At 40.5% G+C, this 13,610-nt stretch overlaps 1 protein-coding gene across 17 annotated transcripts in view; it reads right to left on the bottom strand.

Moving 5' to 3' along the window:
• Positions 1–13,610, bottom strand: part of Nrm (neuromusculin) — a 457,462-nt gene that overhangs the window by 156,416 nt on the left and 287,436 nt on the right. The window lies entirely within an intron of this gene.

The raw sequence follows: 13,610 nt of genomic DNA, 5'->3' as shown, positions 1-13,610 counted from the left end.
AACGACTTGATAAAACGTGCAGGAATCGACGCAATAAAATTATGTAATTGTGAAACTATGCGATTTAGAGACACGTTCCGGTTAAATTAGGGTTACGCAGCTGTTTTGGTGCTCAAAATGGTCACCTTTGGACTCCAAACATAGCGTCAAACTACGTTTCAGCAGCGACGTTGAACATTTAGCAGATAAATAATTTCAAGAGACTCCGGTAATAAAACCCCGGCGAATTTAAATATGGCGGACGCGCAGACTAGGCAATAGGTACCGCACGACGCGTCCATTTGTCAGAAAATCGTTCATTCGAGTATTGTCTGGGCTATCCGGCTGAAATGTGGCGGGCACCGTCATGCATAAACCACACACCACGTAGAACATCTAATGGAACTTCTACCAATAATTCATACAATTGACTACTCCGGAAATTGACATAAGATTGATGCGGTGCCTTGATTAACAGATCAAACCCTGGCACATGCTGTCCGAATAATCGTATGAACGATTCCCCCCCGACAAGATCATTCATTTTTGTTACAGACTCTTGTCAATCGCATTAATTTACAGTTCCAACGCGTTTTATTCTATTTCACTGTGATCTAATGATTAAAAAAAAAAAATCGTATCGAGAGAAGTCCTTTCGTAAACTAAAAAATAGCACGATATCGTCGCGTTTCGCAATTCCTCTCCCCCCCTCTCGGGTCGAATAGGTAAAACCGACATATATTTTCGGCATTTAGCTATATATTTGTGAAACGTCGGAGTAAAAAGTCAATCCTCTCGATATCCCAGAACGCTTTTCACGAAATGACACAGTACGCGAACGTTTCAATATTTCTTTCGTATCGTCGCTAAAGCTATAAATACAGTACATTTTACAAAAATATGGAATGATAAATCACGCCGGGAGATCGGAACGTGGCACTGGATACGAAACGATGTTTCTCTTTTTATCTCGAAACGCTTATAACGAAACAAAAACGCAAATTCGACGTTCACCTTTCACCGAGACGTCTTCGAATTTTTGTTTTTTTTTTTAATTCCAGCGTTTATTCGAATTTATTACTGTTCTCGCGAGAAAAGGGCAGCTTGAATTTACGCGCGCGCCGTTCTGATACCACGTTTGCGAACGCGCTAGTAAATTTCGCAGTCACAACTTATGACAAATAAGAACATAATTCTTGGTTAATTCGTGCCAAAACTCGGCGCAGTCAAGAGAGGGAACCTCAAAACTTGCGAAACTGGAGGCGCCTTGGAAATTGACGACTTAAGGTGATTTATTAGTGGTTTCTGCGACAACGCACGCCGCACAATTTCGCGTACCACGCTCGCCGAGTTGTCGCTAATTCCGTGCAAACGAGTCGGAAAAGCTCGAAATTTACAGACAGAGTAAAGAATATAAATTAAAATATAGTAGACCCCGTTTACGCGAGGGCCCCAAGTACATTTTCTCCAACGGAATTTTATTTTATGCAGTCCTTTCCAGCAATTTTCCACGCGTTTCGCCAACTGCTCCAACAATCGCCTCTCGGCTGTTGCATAAACATATCGGCCATAAAAATTCCGCTCGCCATTGAATCGAAAAGCTGTCTCGAAGGAGACAATAATCAGACGACGGCTTTCGCGCCTCATAAGTTATCCAAGTATCGAAATCCGATAATACTTTCATGGTATACTACGGCCAGGACTGTGCGTGAGCGAAAAGAAATGCTTCCCGGCATTAACTCTCCATATTTTGTCGAATGTTTCTGGCCCCGTTGTAAGCGTGCATCGAAAATGTAAAAACCTCGTTTTACCGTGTCGTACTTTTAATAAAAATATTCCCGTTTCGATGGAGATGATTTTTAAAATTAGAAATAAATTGATCACGACTGGGAGTTCGATGATAGAAATTAAATAAAAATTGCGTAAAATACGTAAAATCGTGCATGCATTCAAAAGTGAGCTATTTACATTGAACGTATAATTATAAAAATATCGAAAAGGAAAAGGGAGAATTTTATTCGATTGAATTTACCAACGAATGGTAAAAATCATCGAATTTTCGAAATAATTTGTTGAAGATGGCCAGTTCCAGGTCACGCGAGGCGAATAAAATCGATTAACTCGATCAAGCAGATTAATAATCGGTTCGACCACTAAAGCAAATTGATTTAGCGATTATGAATGGCCAACTATCCGCATATTAATCGATTAACAGGTGCCGCTGTTAATTATGGTAGAAACGCAAGACACACGGCGAAACTCGCGGTGCAAACGCTGCCAACGAATTCAACACACAGCTGGTTAACTTTCGAATGTATTCCGATCGAATAAGTCGCTTTCGTTTCGTGGATTGTATATGCAATGGCGCTCGGAGGAACAGTCCTCGGTGTGGCTTTGATAAATATTTTTGTCGCTTTTGCCTGGTCATATCGCAGCCACTGAAACTGAGCGAGTCACAAATCCTGCGACGATTTTTATTTCTTTTCCACGGTCTCTCGTTCCCGAACCTATCAATTTCGTGGAAGCGAACGCCGTAAGAAATACTTTAAATCGACAATTTTTTTTTATTTTTTTTTTGTGGAACGGATTGTCGAACAGACGGACCACGCGACAATTGCGTGTAAAGAAAACACGATTTAGGGTGATATATATATATAAATAGAGAAACAGAAATTTTAACCGAGTTTCAACTCGGTGCTTTTAGTTGGAAAATATTAAAATAGGTATGTATCTTTATTTCTGATTTTTAGATGAACGTGTGCTTTGTAATTATTCAACAATTCCTATATTTTTTTCTACCGATAATTGTGTTGTGGCTTGCACAGTATGTAGTGCAAGATTCTCAGAAGAATAGTCCTTACAAGAACTCGAAGGAGTTTTCTTTAGTAGTTGCTCGAGCGCTTGCGAGAAAGCTAAGAGCGTAGCCCTCTGTCGGTGACTACGGGAGGCACGCCACAGTACTACAAGGTTCTCAGGAGAATAATGGTGGAAATATCGTGACACGGAGGCCTTCGGGAAATTATTTTGGGGGCGCATAATCTTGTTTCACGGACACTTGCTTGTTTTTGATACAAATCTGTTAAGACAAACATACGTGGGCGTAATTATAGGTCGAACCAGAGCCAGCTGTGTTTACACGTGGCACACGAACATACTAATAAGGGAACGGGACACGATCATCGTTGGGCGAGAGGGTAGCTTATAGAAAACAAATACTGACACAGTTTAATACGAGATTAGACATGTTCTCAGATTTATAATAAAAATTGCGTGACTTTTGGATTGTTAATCTAGAAAGAGCGTCGACTTATGAACGCAGATTTTCCGTTACGAAGTCACCGAAATCGAACGAATTAATTATCGACATCCCCGAAAGACAACGTAAAATCCGAGTAATTCGCGATGTGCGATGATTTTAAAATACGGACTTCGCCATGCGTAAGTAATACATATAATGCATATTAGCACGATTAGAGTGGAAGCGTATTTGCGTGAATTTAAATTATCTTTGATCGGGCGAATTTAGCTCGCCCGAATTCTCTCCAGCTATTGTATAACGGGAGCCACGAAATACGTACGTAATGGGGCGAAAAAGTTTCGAAATCCATCGTACAACCACAATTTACGGTACTTCGACTATACACAACACCGATTTAATAATAAAAATACGGCAAAATACAATTTTCACTGAACGAAAAATATCCTCGTATAATCTGTATTTTGACAATTTTCTGATAGAATTATTCACACTCTGTAACTACTATTCCGCCCTCATTTTGAACTCACTCTACAGGATATGCGTCCTCGTACGGCTTTAATCCTCCGATACAAATATTTAATGACTTCGTTTCCACCTTTCTCCGTCGCTCGGCGAAACACGTAAACCCCCCACCAGCCGCTAAATCTTCCGAAACCCTCGACGCGGACTTCGTTGTGTCCCATTTCGCGAGTCTCTCGAAACTTCTCGAAAAGTTGCGCCGCGGTCAATTAAATCCCACCGAGATCCAATCGAGCTTCCGATATCGATATACCTGGATGCATATTTCCGCCATATTGCGAGCCACTCGACGCCGAGACGGTCTTACGTTTCTCACGCTGCTCGACTTCTCCAAAGCTTTCGACGACAGCCCGATCGTGATCTGTCGACTGCCAAACTTGGTCGTCACTTTCTCTCTTATGGTTGCGGCGTTCGTACCTATCAATTGATCCTGTCCACCCCCTCGGATCCTGAACACCGAGCCACTGGACTCGAGAAGTTCGCCTAACTCTCTTAGGAATGGGGCCACGTGGCGATCGACCATCCACGGATCATCGAACCCTCGCTTTCTGGGGCTAAGCCCTCTCTATTGCCTCTAAATCAGACTCTAGTTGAGCTCGATCTATAGCAGTTAATATATCAGGTAATCTAGTCGCGTATAATAAGGATCAAATTAATTTTATTCGTGATTTTTCATTTATCGCTGGTGGAAGTTGACTATTCTTCAAACGTAGACCCATGGAACGAATTTTATTCTGCTTTGCTTGTGTAGGAAACAAAAAACTGGAGGTAGGTCGAGCGCTTGCGAGAGAGACAAGAACGTAGCCCTCTGGTGGCGAGTGCGGGAGGTGATGCTACAAGACAAATACTGAACCGAATAACTCTTCCAAGCTGAAATATACTACAATATACTATAATATTATGTTTCATCTATTAAAAATTTTCCATCGTTGTCGAGTTTTTCTTGGAAAAAAAGTTGACTTTTTCATGCAAACTTACAGAGAAAATCGAGACCAAACTGGTACAGGTTACGGTGTAAAATAAACGAGATATCAACGTTTTAATGTCGACGTTAAGCGTTCTCGAGCCTTAATGGCGGCGCTAAAATTCCCCGGGGCATCTCGGCGATTCTTCGAGTCCCGTTTCCATTATGACTGTTTCAATCCGCAGAAAGCGCGGCTGAATTTATTAACGAAACAGGCGTTTATCAGGATCCACGCTCGCCGGGCGGAATTACGTATTCGGACGTCTGAAGCCATCGAGGAGTCAGAAATTGCGTTGGAAAGCCGGTTCGACGCTGGGGAACCAATTTTCGAGCGAAACTTTTTGCATAAACATGTAAATTGGCCGCGGATACGCGTGCGTTACGGGTAAAGACACGCAATACTTCCCGGCCCGTTGGGCTAACGGGAAATTAGATGATCCGTCATAGGTGGATGCGGCGCGAAAACTTGCTTCGTGAAATTTCCAGCGAAACGTAAGCGAACGATTCTCGTTCCCGCGCGTAATTGCATCCCATTGAATGGATAACTAGCAATTAACCGAAAAAGTAATTACCAGTTTGATAGATACGAATTAGCTGGGAGTATATTTATAAATAGACAATTGAGATTTATCTCTGTCGATTTTCAGCCACCTGCCTTATCAACACACCAAACAAAGATGGCGGCTTCCTTGGACGATCGCATCGCTTCGAATTAAATTATGCAGCTCGTTATTTTATTCTAGAAATTTTGTGAAAGTTTTTCATGCCATATTGTTCTAACGGGTGGCAAGCTTTGAAACAATCACATGTAACGTAAGTTTGCTGGAAGAAACGATGCAATTATAATTCCTTTCGTCTTTCGATTTTCTTGGGATAATTTATTAATGTGAAATCCTATCGCGAAGTTTACAGTAAGAGTAATCTTCGTAATGGGAATTTAGGAACTTCGTGGAGCAGCTAGACGTGAAAATCTCGCTAGTGCTCGTAGAAAGGGGTTTCTATTTTAGAATCCGCCTCATCGGTCAAAAGGAGCCACAGCCGCTATAAAAGGCACAATTTCGGTAGAAACGGGATCCAATAAACTAAGTTCCCACTATATTTGCTATTTCATACTTCCGAAAGATCCATAAAATCCGACGAAGTCGTTACAGAACTGCTTGCTCGCCGAGTTTATCTTGAACGCAGTTTTGCCTCGAACAGGCATTCGACCCTCAAATTTGCACGTCCGTTTACTTTAGAATTCACCCAAAGTGTTGAACAAGTTCGCGTGACCCTGATGAGAAATTGAACACTCGCGACGTAATACGGGAACGCGTTTCACGCATTAGGGGAGGATTAACCGCGAGCAACGACGATTCTTTAGCGTCTCGAAACCGACAAAGTTTCACAGAAAAAGAACGATCTTTCGTTTTAAAAATTTAAATATAATTCTGATCAGGAACACAAAAGATATGTGGTAATAACTTTTCAGAAATGTTTAGGAGTGATTCTATATATGCCAAAGTAAAAGAATCAAGTTGAAGTCGAGGCTCCCCAAACGTACTGGATAAAATTCAAAAAATGTGGATGTATAGTTTAAACCTTTGGAGAAGTAATATTTGGGATTTCGAGGATTATCGAAGGACCCAGATACGGATTGATGCGAACCGGATCCGTAATTGTGCTTCTTGTCGAACAGTTTTTACCACGTGGATAATGTTCGAGCTAAACTTTTTTACATTTTCGCTATTAGTACATTTCTTACAATGGATCAAACGTGGCCGCGGAGTTAATGGACTGAGGTTAAAAATGAATTCGTTTCCGCAGCGTCATTACAACGTTTTACAGCTGACTGAACGATTGTTCGATAAATGACGAAATTTCTTTGCCGGCGAGCGAGCAGAATTCGCCCATGAATCAAATCGGACAAAATTATCAGGGCTTTACGAAGAAAACGGTATAAACAATAGCGCTCCGATATATATATATGTATATAGCAACTCGCGTAAGAACCCGAGGTAATTACGGAGGAATTAATTAACCCGTTAATGACCTCGGCTGATAAATTATGTGGCCAATTTTATGACTTTTTTCTCTCCTTTCTCTCTCTATCCAAACCCTTTATTCATCCTACAACGATTAAGTTCTTTCTCAAACTTCGATGCTCTGCGTTATCGCAACTTTTATATGTTTTTCTTATTAACGATACCCATTATTTGCAATTTTCTGAAGCGAAAAATAACATATTTGTAAATTGAAAGGTTTCGTAACTGCCGAACGGACAGAATATAAAAAATTTTTTTATTTTTTTCGGACTAAAGTGGTTTCTAAAACGTTACCGACCGATTCGAGAGCGCACTCTATCGATACAGTCGATCGGGAATATTTCGAAAATATTGAAATATGGACATTTGACGGAATGAAAGCTTTTACGAATATTTTTCACGCTCTCACAGATTTTACAGATATCGCTTGAGGCTTCTGCGTACGAATCCTGTCTTTTACGAGACACCCAGCGTTCCGGAGCTCTAACAGGTCAGATGATACAATGATATCTGTACTATAGCGATCAATATCTGTATGTCACTCGACCCTGGGTATATCGCAGCCTCGAACGAAGCTTGCAATGTTGGTCCAACGACGTAACGTCTCTGAAAAGGGCTACCAGAAACCTTCAAACAGTAGATTTCATAATCTGGACGCTATAAAAATTAATTCGCGAAAATTTTTATAATAATCGACACACGGGACATTCTATATATCAAACATGAAAAATTCTATTATATTAAATACAAGCAATAAATAAGAATTATAATAAAGGTAAAGAAAAAAATAACGCATAAAATATAAAATGAAATGTTCCACTGTGGTTTCAAATTAAAAAATACTGATACTTCGGATTCAAAGATACGACAGTTAACAGCAAACTAAGGAAACTGCAATTAGTGCATTAACTTACACGCTTCAATCGTTTATGTAAATATAAAGGGTGGAAGAAAACGTCTAGCACATTGCCAGGCATTAGAATACAAGCACTCCTAACTTCATTTTCCAGGGAGAACTTCTCGATGAAGTATCCCAATTTGCACGAAGAAAATGCCATATTAAGGGCCAGGCTTGCAAAATTTGCATAGAAGCACGAGAAGCGACTTCAAGAACAACTCTAAAACAAATTCTTGACATCGTCCATAACGAATTCCCAGAAGATAATAAATTTAATAAAGAACTTCCCGAAAATGCAAGACTCGAGTAATAATCGGAGGAATTTTTATCATCTAAATAACTGTTTGAAATTATCGTGAACGAAAGAACGATATTAATGAGAGATTTAAAGGGACGAAGGAGGAAAGTTTCGAAGGCGTCGCTGAAAGTTTTCCCTTTTAGTATAGTCTTTGACGTCCTCGATCATATCTTAACGCCACTACAACCACCCCACATTCATCTTCCTTTGTTTTTCGTTCTCGACGCAGCCCCCGACAGCGTATCGATTTTCGATGTCGAGATAACGTCCAATCGAGAGGCTCTTTATCAGTCGATAAATAAGGGGAACGGTCGTTGCTCAGAAGGCCCATGAAATTAGAAGAGTTTCGGGAGATCGACGCTCGGAGGTTCGGGCATTAAAATGTAAAGTAAGCAACGACGCTCGAGAAACGAGCGTAGCACCTGCAGATAACGACGTTCTATCACGGAGTCAGAAAAACTTGTCCACCCACGCCGATAGCGCGACATCCTGCATGCTTAATCCATTTTGGAATTATACAAATCGCCCCGGCATTACCATAAGGACACATCGGAGGAACGAAACAAGGAATCCAATATGGCGGGACAACAAAAATTCTATTACATTTTCTTGATTCATTTTTCCTCCAAAAATCACTCACTATACAGGGTGTTCGGTCACAACTGGGAAAAATATTAATGGGAGATTCTAGAAGCCAAAATAACACGAAAATTAAGAATATCAGTTCCTTGACTGAAGTTTTATTAAAAAGTTATTAAAAAATTTCAAATCATTCTGGAAAAATTATTTTTGATTGCGGGGCTCAATTACAATTATTTTTGGTGAAGACACGTACCCCCGAAATCCTACCCAGTTTCGAGAAAAAAATTCGTTACCGAAAATATAATGTCTGATCATGAATGAATGATTCCCCTGAAATTTCATGTGTATCAAATCGTTTTGAAAAAATTATTTTCGTTTGCAGGGGTCGATTGCAATCATTTTTGGTCAATAGACATACCCTTGAAATCCTACCCAGTTTCGAGAAAAAAATTCAGGAAAGTGGGCAAATTTTTAGACGAAATTAAAAAATTTCAAATCATACTAAAAAAATTATATTTAGTTACTGGGGTAAATTACAAGCATTTTTGGTGAATAGATATACCCTTTAAAACCTACCCAGTTTCGAGAAAAAAATTCAATACGTTTGGAACTTTAAAGGTTAATAACTTTTTAACGAAGCCTCCATCAAAAAATTAGTATTCTTGATTTTCGTCTTATCGTGGCCTCTAGAATCTCCCATTATAATTTTTCCCAGAAGTAGTCGATAAATCTATATAGGAAAAAATATACTATTTAATCGAAAATGAATTCTTCTTTTAAGTCGTTAATTTTAGAAAATTTGGAAAAGTTCGATTTGCTAGCGTTTGGAATTGTAGAAACAGAGGAACATTAGAATCGAACCAATATGGCGGATCAACAATAGCTCTGTTCCATATTCTCAACTCATTATTACACCAAAAAATCAGTGTACACGAGAAAATTTCACTATTAAACTAAAAATGAATTTTTCTTTAAGTCGTAAATTTTATAAACTTTGTAGAATTTCCAATATTTTAATTTCCAAACGTTTAAAATTATGCAAATTCGAGTACAGATAGTAGATTTCAGTCTCGTAATCGAGGATAATCGAATGTTGCAACCGGCCGCGAAAGCAATTACGAAATCCACTAAATTGAACGTATTCCACAACGATGTATTTCCAAGGAAAACTATTTTCGCGGAACCGGGAATCATAATCGCGTTAGAGCGATATCCAGGCCCCGGCCTCGAAAGAAACCCGACCAAAAAACGGCGGAGAAAGTAATTGAAATTCCATTATGAAACACACTCGAGCGTACGGTAAAAGCACACGCTCTGTTGAGAATCCGATGAAACCATTAGGCAACAGATGAAGTAGGAACATGCAATGTGGACCAGCAACCTCGATGAAGCTACTTCTATTTGCGGCAGTTCCAGTTTCCCCCGATGCAGTTAGGGAATTGGCTCTTGATTCATATTTGCTAACAAGTTCCTCCACGCGCGTAAAGACGATTGTCGCGATCAAACGTTAACGGAACATCGTCTCGCGTCCATTCGATCGCAATTTTGATTAACATTTCAAGAAAATTACAGAAAACCAAATAAATCGAAACCATACTCTTCAATCTTAACTAGCCTGTAAAAATAAGTTCCACGACAAATTGTAATTATACTCCCAATCATTCCCCTCCAAATTTCAACACATATTAACAATCAAATTTAGTTAAATATTTTCAACCTTTTCTTCTCAGAAAATCGTTCCTTTTGAGCCGCGAAATTTGTCAAATTTACTTGAAATCGATCTCAACGATGCCTTTGAATTACAATGAATTGGTAATTTTCTTTTTAATTTTTCCTCCAAGTTGTCTAGATCGACTTTTGGGTTTATAAATGAAACGAAGCATCGGGAAGGGAAGGCAGGAGCAGAATGGTCGAAATTGGGAGAAGCCACTGGACTGTGTATTATGAAATTACGTTTGCATTTTTGGGATGTTTTCAAATAACACGGTCCCATCGAAATACACTAACGTGTGAGTCGAAGGTGTTACTCGCTATGCGTCGAATATTCGTGGGCTTTGATGTGCAATCGTTTACCGATAACGAACGGGAAATAGTCGAAGTTCTGGGAATACCGAACATTTGCCATCAATCATCTATCCGTGCTGCGAGGGGTATTTGTCGAATGACAAACGTTCGTTATTTCGCAAATACCGAATGCGTGGGAGTTTGGCTCCTACGCGGGGGTCGCCATATTGTTATTATCCTCGAAATAAATACTACGAATCCGTGGAGGAACTCCCGACTTATTTGAAATTTTACGACACGAACTTTGTTGAAAAAGATATTCTATTTCAACGCCAAAGTAATTATGAACGGACCAAAAAGCTAACGAGTACTCGAAAAATTGCCTGGTCGCTTAAATATTCGTGTCGTTCGGCTCGATTTAACTCTAGCGACTGTTTTTGTGTCCTAAGTTGCAAGAAAAGCAGCTCGACGCGATATTGGGCACTCGAAAAGCTCCGATCAGCCTCAAAGGAGGAAAGTTTCCACGGACACGATAAAACGTGTATTTCTACGGGGGAAAGAGATGTTCAGTGGAACGTCCATTGTCGGAGCATCGAACGAAACGTTGAATTTAGGAGCAACTATGTATTGGGAAAATCGACCAGCTTACTTCTTTTAGATCTGGACGAGGGTAAAATGGATCGAATTGTAATATACTTCGAGTACGAACTTTGAAGCACTCGATTTCGAGTTTGAGATTGAAAGAATGTGTCAGATTTTAGTGAGAAATGATTCTGAACGTTGAAAGAAATTTTATTTTGTAATTACGAATTAGAGAACGCTAGTCGAAGGGAAGAGCAATGGCGGGCAAAGTCACGCGCGGGGTCACACACCTCGGAGATTCTCCGACGAAATTTACGACATTCGACATGGTCACACCATTCTGCGACGCTTCATCAAAAATTGAAGGGTGGCAAGCCATAAATTTCACCGAAACCTCTCTGATACGAGTTACCCCGTACGACTGTGGCTTTCGACGTTAGGTTATCCAACAAAGTAACGAAGAAACACCTTGTCGAGTCGAGGAAGAGAAACTTTATGTTTTGAACGCGGACTAAATTCGTTTATTGAAGACATAATGTATAACAATACGTATATTTAGTTCTAGAGACTCCATTTTAATTTCGACGCGTGTTCAGCGCCATCTATCGAGGCTCGAAGATGGCAACATGGCGGCTGATTTGATAATTAAGAATTGCAATCGTAACGTACCCAGCTTACTTTTAATATATTTAAATGTTAACAATTCGTTAATGTTAATGAATAAAAGTTACGATTACCGTACGAGAAATAGTACGATACTCGGATGTTTTATTCCCTTAAGTATGACAAAGCACCGTGGATTTTCGTGACACTGTCTCGCGAATTTTGTAACAAATAAACAGTCGAAGGTGGGCGGAGAAAAACGGCGTTGCGTTTGTTCCGATCGTAACGACGACGATTACGGAAACGGTCGAACAAACGGCCAGTTAAGGGGATGAAAATGATTAAACAGAAAAATATAGCCGGCATCTGTTTATCTTCTTTGTCGTATTTGCTTTCTACCGGTAAATAGAACATAACGGCGACTAAACGGCCACGCTGCCCGCCCGTAAGGGGCAGTTTTTCAGACTGGAGCTTATATCGAAGCTTACAGGGGAATCTCCGGTGTCCATATGTGGTTTGGTCGAGTTTTATCCCCGATCGTATCGATGTGTTCAAAACGCCCACAGGAAACAGAATTTGTGTTTATTTTTCTATTTAATCTCTCGTTAAGATTAACGCGTTGCCATTGTTTCCGGGCCAGAATACTTTCGAGACTTAAAATCTTAGTAATTTAAAAAATTGCAGGTTTAGGTCGCGAATAGTGGGCTTAAAAAAGCAATATATTTTGATTTATCCCGACGTGCCTCGAAATAACGACTAAAATAATATCGAAGTATTATTGGACAGGCGCGCAATCGGTCTCTAATGGCGCATTACTCGTTTCGATAATGAGCTACCATATATAAATTGATTTCGATAAAAGGGAACGTTTACAATGGCGGCCGATTTGCGACGATTCGAACGCCATGGCACGGAGGGCCTCGAAGTTTTCAAAGACCGCCCCGTAAAACGAACTGAAATTGATATATAATGGCGTCTGATATTTCAACATTCCGACGAGGGAAATCCTCGCGTTTCATTTGGCCCGGTGAATCGAATCAATAATATCCGTTCGAGTTTTCCGCCATATTTCCCGTCGGCGTTCTATCTCGCGACGGTTTTAAATTACTTTTGTATCCGAAAGATAATTTCACCCGTGCAGATTTCCCTTTTATCGACCGGGCTTCGACGCGCGTGTTTTCTTTAACCACGAAATTCATTTGTTAATACAAATCACTTTCGAAGCGATTATAATGAAACGTAAATTCAACTCGGACGATACTCCAAGCGATTCCGTTTATAATAGAAGTCTGATAGAAATTTGTATTTTTTACTTTGCTCAGCTTAAAATTCGCCAGGAAAGCTCCGAGATCGAGTAATGGCGGAGGGGGTGTACGCGATGGGAAAACACGGAACAAAGGTATCGAAAAGAGGTGCATCCTCCGGGCGTCCGTAGCCGCGCGGACGATTCGATCGCTGATAAATCTGATTTCTCTTCTTTGAGGAAACACATTTCCGTCATCAACTGCGCCTCCTTTCGCGTTTCCCGGCGCGAAAGGACAATGCACGTTGCTTTGCCAGGCTATTGATCGGCTGCATGCTCTACAGCCATCCAGCCCCGTGCATCTTCAATCTGCTTTCGCGCGCCTTTTCGCGCTCACAAAGAAACACTGTACGCGGGGGTGCTTTTGAAACGCGGCCGCGGACGTTGGAAAGGGGGGAGGCAGGAATGATCCTCCCGACAGGATATTAGGCCGCGATGATGTAAACCCGACGGGTGTTCACGTGCCTCGCTCTAATTTCAGCGACCCTTTTTACCCCTCCACAGGCGCATTCAGGAACGTTAAAAGGATTAAGAAAAAGTACGCTTCAATAGGATTGCAACGCGCCACGGAAAGTAAGCGAAACCGCGAATTTCT

The sequence above is a fragment of the Colletes latitarsis genome, chromosome 11, assembly GCF_051014445.1.
Source record: "Colletes latitarsis isolate SP2378_abdomen chromosome 11, iyColLati1, whole genome shotgun sequence".
Taxonomy (NCBI): Eukaryota; Metazoa; Arthropoda; class Insecta; order Hymenoptera; family Colletidae; genus Colletes; species Colletes latitarsis.
Note: the sequence above shows the minus strand (reverse complement) of the source record. Positions and strands in the feature narration are given on the sequence as shown.